Here is a 12,225-nt window from a genome sequence, read left to right as displayed (position 1 = left end):
CATTCCCCTTTCTGTGACTTACTTTGGTTATTACGAATTGAATTTTAAGACAAGGAGACAATAGTATAGTTCCAGATCTATATAAATATGGAAAGATGTTTGGAATTTTTAGCTGGTTTATTTTTGAATATATAATGTCTTTTATAGTGTTTTGGCATATTTCACTTGCTATGGGTCAAAATATCATTTTGACTGAAAGCCTCAGTAGGTAGCATTTACTTTAAAAATGACAGATTGTACATTCCTTCATATAGAAAATTAAAAATAGAATGCATAATAGCTCCTCTCTTAAAAGTAAGCATTTCTCTTTTACTTTCCAAAATGTCTTCTTAATAAGACTTTATGACCTTTTATGAGCAGGAGATTTTATGAAACCAGTGAGAGACATTTTCGACATGAAACACTACTGATATCAATTACTAGTTAGACTGTATTCCTCATGAAGACATTTAGATGCTCCCAGCCATGTTTATCATGCTAGCCATGCAGAGTGTGGTTGGTTCCAGATTTCTCATACGTACTTTCTCATTTTCTGGTCCTGTGCTTCTCAGGAGTATAGAAACATTAGCTTCTGTACACTGAGCATAAATTATCTTTTATCTGCAAGTTTTATGGCAGTTGGTAATACAAGTTAATAGGATTTATGACCAAGAAATGAGATGTCCAAGAGTTAATAAGGCGTGCCTTTTACATTATCCTAAACCTTGTTCAGTGATTCCTAGTCAGGATTCCAGTATCTGATGCAGGGGAATGGTGTTACAGAGCAGACTTCCATCACTTTTTATCTCACCTGAGCAAACTTCTAAATATGTTGTAAACATTTCTTCCTCATGATCTTAGTCATGTTTACTACTACTTGTTTTTTCACTCACTAGAACAATTATTTGCTGTTTAAATTTCTCACATTTTATAAATTAGACATTTGCAATGCTGGTAATGAATATGATAGGAACATGTTAAGAGTCTGATAGAAGCTGGGTATCCAGGATGTAAATTTGGCACGCATGGTGGTCTCTGCTGCGAACTGAGGGTATGGGTCTGTCTACCCACATGTCCAGGACGATCTCAACAGTGACAGCACCAGGGAAGTGACTCTCAGACTATCAACCATATAGTAGGGGCGCCTGGGTGACTCAGTCTAGTGTCCAGCTCTTGATCTTAGCTCAGGTCTTGATCTCAGGGTCATGCGTTCAAGCCACACCGTGGGCTCCAGGCTGGGTATGGAGCCTATTTAAAAATGAAACTATATCATAGCATAGAACCGTTAAATATTAGTGTAAATGGTATAAAACCTTAAAGATCATTTTGTGGATAAGCAATTGTAGGCACTTAAAGGTAAAGTGATTTGCCCAAAGTCATACAGAATGTTTCTTTGAAAGAAAATGGATGCTAAACATGAGGTGGATCTCAGGCAGCAGTGGTCTGAAAAGGACCACCAGGCATCTCCTCTCTAAGAATGGGCCGTCGCATTGAGCTCTCGCTTTCCTCTTCCATAACTCCAAGTGCTAACCCATTCCTTCCTCTGCCCTACTACCCATCAAAGCTTGCTTTTCCCCCTTCCTCCTCTACAGGGAGTTTTAAAATTATAAACCAAAACCTATCCTGTTTAGAACATTGTGTTAGTCTTAGTATGTTATTATGAAAGCATGACATTTAATGAGCAATAAGACAACAAAATTCTAGAACTATACAATTCTCATTTTTCTAAGTGCCCTAATGTCCTCTTTAGATTGCCGTAGAAATATTTCCTTTATGGTTTTATTCATGTTTAATTAAACTAATTTTATGTAACTAAGAAGTTAAACCACACATTCTTAAAAGAGTTTGTTTTATAGGTATTGTGTTCTGTTTTGTTGATTTACAGCATAGAATATTTCATCAACGAACACTCTTCAAACACCTGTTATGTAGTAGATACTGTGGCAGGCAGTGAGAATGTGGAAATAAAGCAAATGGCTTCTGTTCTACTGCTCATAGTTCAGTGAAAAGCCAGGAGAATAAATCTCAAAACTCAGAAATCTGTTAGAAAAATATAGTGAGTGCAGGGGTCCTGGGTGGCTCAGTTGGTTAAGCTTCTGGCTCTTGATCTCAGCTCAGGTCTCGATCTCAGGATCGAAAGTTCAAGCCCTGGGTTGGGCTCCATGCTGGGTGTGGAGCCTCCTTCAAAACAAAACACTGAGTGCTGTGAGGATGGCATGGAAAAAGCATCTAATCCAGATTGGTGACGAGGTTGGTGGTGATCATGGAGATAGTTTCTCAGGGGAGATAACATCTAATGGGGAGTTAGGCAAAGAGAGATGAATAAAGACATTTGATGTGGAAGGACTATCATGTGCAAGGCAACCTGGGAGAACTTGGCACAATTGCTAGATCCTTGGGAGCTGTAGGAGATGCAGCTAGAGGTTTATAAAGGTAGAGGGACTTGTTTGCATTCTCAGGTGGTTGGTCTTCATATTGATGGCAGAGCTCAGGTATTAAGCATTTTTATCAAGGGAATGGCATTAGATTACCATTTAGAGAGTTTAGTGTGGTAGCAATGTTGGATAAATTGGTTAGGGAAGAGATGGAGGCCATTCAACTCTGAGAAATCCAAAAAAGAAATGATGAATAAGTCAACTTCACTTTGCTGATTGAGTTCCTTGAGATGTGTGCTCGAAAGTCTTCTTTGGAGGAATACGGGGGGTGGGGAGTCAATGTGATGACTAGGATTTTGGATTAGGCAGTTGGTTGCTGTCTTTCTTTAAAATAGCTAATATGAGAAGAACAGGTGAAGGTAGGAAGTTGGTCAGCTGACACGGACACAAAGAGATTGATCTGTCTTTGAAACTATGTAGAAGTGCTTAAATATAGATATATAGATGTCTGTAGAATAATTTCTCCTTTTGGGCAATTCTGTGTGTGTGTGTGTATGTATGTGTGTGTGTGTGTGTGTGATTCTACTCAACTTATACACACACACACACACACACACACAGTTTGACCTGGTGATATACCTTGAGAATCATGAACACACACATGGTAATTAAAAACTTGGAGTGGAGTCTTACACATTGAAAGAGGGTATGGAGTGAAAAGGTCAATGGCAGAACCCTACAGAATAGAATACCTTAATGGAAAAGAAATAGAACTACAAGAGTGGTATCACTGAGACCAAGGTGGTTTCGAGTTTTAAGAGGTAAGGAGTGATCAGCTAAGGCGTTGAGAATATAAAAGATAGACTAAGTTTGGCAGCTCAAAAGGAACTTGATCAGGTACAGTTTTCATGGCAAAATATGGGTAGAAACCAGATTACTTTGAGTTGATTATTAAATAGGAAGGGATGTAGAAATCCATTGCTCATTCACTTTAGTTGAATTTGGGGGACTAACCTGGGAAGTAATGATGACTTATAAAATTATTTTGGTGAGGCCGTTTTCCAAGCTGAACAAAACCAGAACATGAATGTTAGGGATTATACCTTTCTTTCGCGGCATGAGCAGAAGTTCAGCTACCATGCTATGCGTCTGTAAGATGGCTTGCACAGTGATGGACGCTGGCTGTGTCACTAGATGCTGGTGAAGCGCTTTTCAACCTATTTCAAGTCTGTCTGCTCTTCCTGGCCTGCCCCCGGTTCCACAGTCCTCGTGGGCCCTTCCCCTCCTCCTCTACGTGGGCACCTTGGTCTGGGGCTAAGTGTGAAGCTTTGAGTTTGACCTTTAAATCTCCCTCTTGCTGGTCTATCATCTTCTCAGTGTCACACAACCTAAGAAACTGGTCCATCAGTTGTTTTCCAAACTGACCACAACTACTGCTTTTCTGTGCCACAAATAATTTTTTAAGTCACTCTCTTAAAGCCCTACTCAAATTTTCTGACTTCTACACAGAATTTCCAAGTAAGCCTTTCTGAACTTCCCTCATTTGGATCATTTTCATCACTCTTTAAAATCTTTTTTCTCCCATGGACCCCAAACAGTCTATCCATAAGACAGAATTTACTAAGTTATAACTTTTCTCATTTTCTAAACCTTAAAAAAATTACAGTTACATATTAATGATCAAAGATGAAATAATGATCACACTTAGTTCATCTGATGCTAGCCAAATCCAAATAAATAGGAAGTTTTAGACGATCTAAATATACTATTGCCATTAACAAGTGTTCATGATTGCCTCCTCTTATACAATACAGGGTGGCTGGGCGTCGCAGGCTGTGACTTAGTCCACTTATTTCTCTGCTGTCATGCGCTTTCTTCCTATTTCGTTGAAAGCTCATTTGAGGAAGTGGTGGCTGCTTTCGGTGGCTGCCAGTGTGTTTCTACCCTTGAGGACGATGGTGGCAGGGCTGGTAGGTTTTAAGGCAACCTGGATACAATGAAGTCTCAGAGGGAAAGGCATGCAATAACAGCCCGATACCCACCACTCACACATACAGCTTACAAGTTCCTTAACCTTGTAGGAGTCTTTCACTAAGGAGGGCTTATAGAAAGATGACCCCTCAGCAAAAACCTATGGTGATCCTTCAGTGATTCCAAAGGAACAAGGGAGGAAATATCAAATTCAGTATCTATGGAAACTGTTTAAAAACTTACTTGAACATTGGCCTTTCATTTTCACCCATGAGTAACAGAGAATCCATTTTGGAGACTGGATGCAATCCATAAGCCTGCTGTGTAAAATAGAAAATACAGCATCAGCGTTTGTGTGAGCTCTGTCATCCTAATTCATCATAATCCAATTGTAGGTAACGTAAGGGAATATTGAGTGCTAGGTGTCAGAGTTTCCTTTAGTTCCCCTTCCACAGTCCTCTGTGGCAAGGACGTGAGCACACTGTGTCATGTAGACTTAGTTCAATTGAGCGTTGCTTCAGCATCTCTCTTTGATTGAAAACAAAAGGTTGCCAATGCGGTATCAATGAACTGTGAAGTGATCCGAGTGTTACCAGCAGGGAAATGAAATGAGCCTCTGGGAAGAAGATTGGCACAAGTGAAAGTTTCTGTATAAAGGGCTTCCTACGGCTCTAGCCGGGTGGTATTACTTTTTATCCAATTAAGATTTTTTCCCCCCTGAATTTGGGAGCATTTTGATCTTGTTTGTTCCCAAAACGATCAAAACTGAAAGTGAAGAAAAAGTGGAAAACGTATCAAAATAAAGTTCAGCTAGAAAGGCTGGGATTTGAGGGTACTTATTTAAACTGTGCATCCACCCTCCTGGATGTTATGAATCTCTTCCAAGGAATGGTGTAAGGTGCCTTGCCCTCCTACACACACACACACACACACACACACACACACACACACACACACACACACTGCATGTAACATACATGCGCGCACACACACACAAGTGTGTGTGAATCTCAGCACTTCTAAGCCAATCTTAGAGGAAGGAAAGTAAGTGTACTCTCTGGTCAACTGGGGAGGATTTCTTTTCTTTTTCTCCTTTTTCTTTTTTTTTGAAAACCACTATCCTACATAGTTGTCTTTTAAAAGGTCCACTTAATCCTTCATAACTTTGTCATGATCAGAATTATATTTGACTTGCATGCATATGGAATAGTTTAACAGTGAAATTTATAAAAATGCATCAAAGTTAGGAACCAAGTTAGCAAAGCAGAGTATAACCTAGGATGAGCTACAGACTGAGAAAGAGGGTTAAACTTACTTTGACAGAGAATAGCATTAAAGATGCCCCAATCCCATATTATCTTCTGAAGCTGACTATGTGATATCAAGTAGAGAAGATAGTCTCAGTGTCAAAGACATACTGTCTGTTAATATACCTCTGGAATCTCTTGAGAGCCTTGTAGGAATTATAAAATAACCTCTGTACCTGAAAGGTTGGAATATTATATTTTAATAGTATTTGTAGAGCTACACAGCTTTTCACGTGTATGAAGTCCTATCAGCAGCATCTCACTTGACTCTCCGGCAGTCCTCTTAAGCAGAGCACTCATGTTCATTGTTTCTATTTCTCAGATGAGGAAACTCTGCACAGAACAATATTGTAAGAGTATGGTACATCCATGGATAGTCTAGGAATTTTCTTTTTTTTTTTTTTTTAAGATTTTATTTATTTATTCATGAGAGACACAGAGAGAGAGAGCGAGAGAGAGGCAGAGGGAGAAGCAGGCTCCCAAGGAGCAGGGAGCCCGATGTGGGACTTGATCCCAGGACTCTGGGATCATGACCTGAGCCGAAGGCAGACGCTTAACCATCTGAGCCACCCAGGCGCCCTAGTCTGGGAATTTTCTTAATCCTACTCTTGTGCCATTTGCTTTATAGCCTTCTGTTAAAACTCATGCCTATTCTCTGAATTTCAGTGGATCCATATGGGGCTCCAAAAGAATGAAGGAAAGGTAACCAGTTGCAATCATTATCTATGCATGAAGAGTGGCTCATTCAGGAGTAGGCATTGAAATCATCTGCACAGCTTTATTTTTTTCCTTAGTCAACTTTTTTATTATGGAAAGAGTCATGTTTACAGGGAATTTGAAGGACTAGCATGATGAACAACATATTCCAACCATTTGTAATTTTTTTAAACGTTTTATCATGTGTGTTTTATGTATCAATTTTTTTTTTCTTTTGGTAACCATTTGAAAGTAAGTTGCAGATATCACATCTCGTTGTTCTAAATACTTCAACGTGGAGGATGATATTTAGAAACCAAGATCCAGGTAATAGATGTGCTTATTGCTACTGTGTGGCATTGCTTTTAGACTTTTTCAGTAAACAGAGCTAAGAAACAGCAAAAAGGTGTGTGTGTGTGTATATGTATAAATCATAGGTCCACATTGATATTTTGAATTCAGTTTTAATATGTAGTTTTTAAACTTTTATATTTTTATTTCTTTAACCAACCCCCCCCACACACACACAAAATCCTGACTTGAAATGCTATACTTGTATTATACTATAGTATACAGTAGCCAGTTTCAGATTTATAATACCCACATTACTACTAACAGTAAAGCTACTGAGTGAAATTTAAGATTTCTTTGTAGGTCTGTCTTTAAATTATATCCCAGCCAGAGTACTGTATCTAAAATTTCTCACTTTAAATATTAAAATTTGTTCTTTCTGTGGTTATGCTGCCTATTTAATATACTGTTAGGCTCATTTGTTGCAGTTGATTTAAAGTTATAAAACCTTATTTTTTTAATTATTTAAAATATTTTACAAATAGTTATATAGCCTAAAGGCAAAGCTTGATTAAAGATACCCTTGGGAGAGGTCTTGCTTTTATTCCTATCTCCATCACCACCACCACCCTCCTTCAGAATTTTTCAGATTCTTGCAAAAAAATAAAACCCAAACCAAAACAAATATGTACACATTTTCTCATTCTCCCCCCTTTTTTAAAAAAAAAAAAATTATTTATTTGACAGAGAGACACAGCAAGAGAGGGAACACAAGTGGGGGGGGGAGAGGGAGAGGGAGAAGCAGGCTTCCCGCTGAGCAGGGAGCCCGATGTAGGGCTCAATACCAGGACCCTGGGACCATGACCTGAGCCGAAGGCAGACGCTTAACGACTGAGCCACCCAGGTGCCCCTCATTTCCCCCTTTTTATATGAAATTTAGCATACTATCTATATGTCTCTACCTCCTTTTTTTTCACATATTTTGGAAACCACTCTATCAGCATTAAAGATCATCCTCATTTCTTTATTATGACTACTATCATGAGGACATTTCTAAGTGTAGTGTCATTTACCCATGTGTAGTTTTTGAAAGAACATACTGGAAATTCAGACTAGGTAGTTCTTTGAGTTGAAGCTGTGTATACTTTGAGAATATTCCTCAGGTGGTTCCATGCACATTCCCATTTGAGACCTCTTTTGCTCTCAAAACACCTTATGAAGTGGAGACCGTATGATCCAGTTTTTAAAGATGAACAAACTGGGTCTTATAAAGATGAATTGGCTTTCAGGGGTTATTCCACTCCTTAACAGTAAAGCCACATTCCAAATCCATGTCAGACTGATGCTTTAGCTATCTCCACTCCATGATTCTGTTTGCACTTACATGATTCGTGTGCTTGGTATGATGCCATTCAGTGTGGAAAAAGCAATTTAAAAAGATAAACTCATTGGAGCGCCTATATGGCTTGGTCGGTTAAGCGTCCACTTCTTGATTTGGGCTCAGGTCATGATCTCAGGGTCATGAGATCAAGCCCTGCGTTGAACTCCACACTGGGTGTAGAGCCTGCTTAAGATTCTCATTCTCCCTCTGTACCCACCCCCCAACTGTGCTCTCTCTCAAGGAAAAAAAAAAAAAAAAGATAAGCTCATTAAACGTAGCCTATAAATACCACATAATTTTTTACAACAGAGAATTAGGCTTCCCTGCCACCCTTTGTAGAGTGAATGTGTTTTTAAATAGAAATGAATGGGCACAATCACAGTTTTCTTACCAAAGAAGAAGAATGTTCTATTATAGCTGAGGTCGTAATGATAATGAATCAGAGTCTTTTCTTTTTGGAAAAAGTCATGTTGATAGAGGAGCCTCAAAATTGATTAATTACATACATGTTGGCCTTTCCAATTGTCTGATGATAGGAAGCCAATTTCACTCCTAATCAGAAGCCCTTAAGGTGAAAGGCACAGAGTATAGAACATTGGTCTTATTTTATCAGGGAAGGTTAATGTACAAAATGCTGCTCAGGGAACAGTGGAGAAGGATTTATTTTCTCCTGGGTGAAGCTGGGCTGTTAAGAAGTGGGCACTCTTTGAAATTTTGATAATAGTAATCGAAAAGCTGTGAGTAGAGCTTTATATTTTTTTCTGAGCATATTTCACACTGTAAAATATTTCCCAGAGCAGAGTAAGCCTTTTGAAAAATAGAAGAACCTGGACAGGTTTTTCATATATTCATTCAACCAACACACTCTTAAAGACTTACTTGTTACCAGGTATTTACAAATTGCTAGACCAAAGAGGAATAAGTTCCTCTCAGAGAGCTAATAGTATCATCATTAAATAGATCATGATTTCACAATAAAATAAGCTTCGTAGTACAAATATGTACAGAATATCATGGACGCCTACAGAAACAGCACATTATATGCCACAGACAGGTCGTACTTACAGCTAGTAAGCTGCAGAGATGAGATATGCCACAGATAGGTCGTACTTACAGCTAGTAAGCTGCAGAGATGAGATATGCCAAGGCATTCTGTCTGCATATGTACTGCTCTGTACTCTTATTAATTGCTACATTGCTCTGTCCCTGAGAAAAACTAATTAGGGCTGTTTTCAGTGATAGAAACATAGACTGATAGGCCATAGCTACAACTCTGTATGCAGACTTCACATTCTGTTCATTGAACTTAACCTCTTAGATGCAAAGATTCCTGCCCTTATAAGCACCAATTCATTGCAGCCCCTTTCATGACATGATTTTAAATAGTGTTAAATATGGCTACAAGTTATTAGCAGCAACACTTAATACTGCATACCATCCAGTAGGCTGACATAAAGAATTTCATTTCTAAAATCAAATAGTGCATAATTCTTTAAATGCATCTTATCTTTAATACATACTTCATTTAAAACAATTTTATGAACCAAAATTCTAACTTACTACTTAGCATAAAAATGTTGATGTGCAACATTAAAAAAAATTAATGCTACAAATCTTGTCCTCTCTTCCTTTTATCTACAATGCTTTTTATATGAAAAACTGCATTTATGTCTAAAATAGAAGTTTATTACAACAAGGCTCTTTTGGAGAGGAGGTATTCTCAAAGAAAGGAAACATTCAGAATCATTACAAAGGGAACTGGAAGGAGACTGTATATCATAGTTAATTATAGAACAGATATTTAATGAGCTAATGTATGAAGAAGCCATGTGGTATCTATTATCCTCTGCTTTGTTAGTTCTGAAAATTTTAAATTACTCAGCACACATGTGCGTGTTGTCCAGGGCTTCTGGCTCTGCGTGGAAGGCTCGAGTCCCGACTGGCGTTTACTGACCGTGGCTCCTCAAGACCCTGAGTCTCAGTTTTCCCATGTGCAACTGGAATGATAACGTCTGTGCTCTTCATGAAAATTAAAATGTTTAAGGCCATATATATGAAAGCTTGTTTTGTTTTGTTTTTTTTTTTGTTTGGTTTCTTTCCTTAGGGCTTCAAGTGGAAAGGGCTGAATTAATCATAAATTATTGGCACAGTGTCATCATTGGTCATTTTGTTTCACTATTTGATTAGGATTTGTTGATTGAAATCCCATCCCCTCTAGGATTCCCTTTTCATCACATAAGAAACCATCCTAATATAGGTTATCTTTTTGTTTGTATGTCCTTGCAAATTGTGTATCGTTTTTGTGGCCACTAAAAAAATATTTTTGTGTGTATCTCTAAAAGAAAGGGATTCCTAAAAACCATGAGTACAGTCCCATTCTGCACCCCAAAAAAGTTAAAAATACTTAATGTGATGAAGTAAAGTGTTCACCTCCATTTCCTCCATTGTTTTAAGATGTTTTTATGGTGGGTTGTATGATCAGGGACCCAAGCAAGGCCTGTCTGTTACAGTAGGTTGGTGTTTGTTTTCTTTCTTTTCTTTTTTTTTTTTTTAAAGATTTTATTTATATGACAGAGAGAGACAGCCGGAGAGGGAACACAAGCAGGGGGTGTGGGAGAGGGAGAAGCAGGCTTCCCGCAGAGCAGGGAGCCCGATGCGAGGCTCGATCCCAGGACCCTGGGATCATGACCTGAGCTGAAGGCAGCCCCTTAGCCTACTGAGCCACCCAGGCGCCCCAGGTTGGTGTTTTTGTTGTTCTTTTAAACAGTAGGTCCCCTTGCCTGACTGTGCCTCCACTTCTCTTTTTCTTCTCATTCCTCTTTTTATTCCCTTCCTTCCTCGACATTTTCCTTGAAGAAACTCTGTCATTTGTTCTATGGAATTTTCAGTCTGGGCTCATTGCGTGGCATGGTATCATTACTTTCAATTTTCCTTTGAATTTTTATAATTTTTAGGTAATTCTAGAGCTGTGATCAGACATTAAAAAATTGGGAGATTCCTGAAATGGGTGATATTACATCACAACATTTGGTTGCTCTTTATTGTGATGTCATAGCATTGGTGACCATCGTGTGCCTCCATGACCTTATTAGCATTTGCTAAATGCTAGTACTAAACTCTTCTGCCACTGTTACTTCGTTGATTGCCTGAAATACCTCTCGAAAGAAAAGCTTCCCTCAGACCAGCTAATGGGTTATCCTGTGGAATAGTCTGTAAAGGAAGGCAGGCTATACACTTAATTCTTTTTCCCTTAATTTACTATTTTTCACAATAATGAATTGATTCCCTAACATTCTTTTTTTTTAATTGCTTTACTCAATACAGCAAAGAGGGAGCAAAACCTCACAAACCCTCTACACAGTTTTGTAAGACACACTGTAGAGAAAAAAGGGACTTAGAAGGATCAGCAGTACCCTAGGGTCTTGGTGGATGCATTCCTAGGGGAGGTGGACCACTAATTCCTGGTGGAGGGTGTTTCATTCTTGGAGGGGGCATGCCTATTGGTGTCCCTCGAGCAGGGGGAAACCCAGCTCATGGGCCAATGGGTGGTCTCATACCCCATGGGGAGCCTGGAGGTGGTGGTGTTCGGCCCACAGTGGGGGACAACAGCAGCTGCAGCAGCTCCTACAGTGCCTCTTCCCCACAGGGTCCTTCATTTCATGTGGTGATGCCCCGCCTGGAACCCCCGGACGGGGCCTGCTAGTCCGTAGGAGCCTGGGGAGTTGGAACACCAGTTGGCACTCCTCTGCCAGCTGCCCTGCCAAGCCCAGGGCCTCCTGCAGCTGCAGCAAGTGGTGCCTGAGCAGTGCCGGTATCTTCGGGGGGTGCTCCTTCCACAGTCATGGAAACCAGGCTTTCCCCAGGGAACAGCACCAGACCCGAATCCCACTTTTCTTCACACTCTGGCTGCTCCACAGTCTTTGGCTTGGTCTTCCTGAACTCATCACACTCCCAAAGGCGTAAGTTCATGTTCTAGTTAAAAGCCTTAAAAGTGCCAATGAAGATTTGGCCATCTTGCAGGATACATCTCATTCTGTGGTCACCGTGCTGCAACATCTCGCTGTTCTTTCCCACAGTCATGGTTGCTGTTGCACCAAATCCAGTGTCTGCAGTAGTTTCATGATCCTTAAGAGCTAAGGGAAGGCTCCAGATAAAGGTCTGATGCAGGCTCTCCTACAAACAATGCAGGCTTGGGGCAGAAGCTTCCAACAGTAGATGGAGCTCA

General features: G+C 39.7%; 1 protein-coding gene and 1 pseudogene across 5 annotated transcripts in view; one reads left to right on the top strand and one right to left on the bottom strand.

The window, feature by feature from the left end:
- TPK1 (thiamin pyrophosphokinase 1) overlaps nucleotides 1-12,225 on the top strand; it is a 336,496-nt gene that overhangs the window by 202,419 nt on the left and 121,852 nt on the right. The gene's annotated exons all lie outside the window — the stretch shown is intronic.
- Nucleotides 11,415-12,080, bottom strand: LOC114211662 (small nuclear ribonucleoprotein-associated protein N pseudogene; annotated as a pseudogene).

This window comes from Eumetopias jubatus, unplaced genomic scaffold (genome assembly GCF_037043125.1).
Source record: "Eumetopias jubatus isolate StellerSeaLion01/CBP00866 unplaced genomic scaffold, mEumJub1_p1.0 scaffold_14, whole genome shotgun sequence".
In the NCBI taxonomy this organism is placed as follows: Eukaryota; Metazoa; Chordata; class Mammalia; order Carnivora; family Otariidae; genus Eumetopias; species Eumetopias jubatus.
Note: the sequence above shows the minus strand (reverse complement) of the source record. Positions and strands in the feature narration are given on the sequence as shown.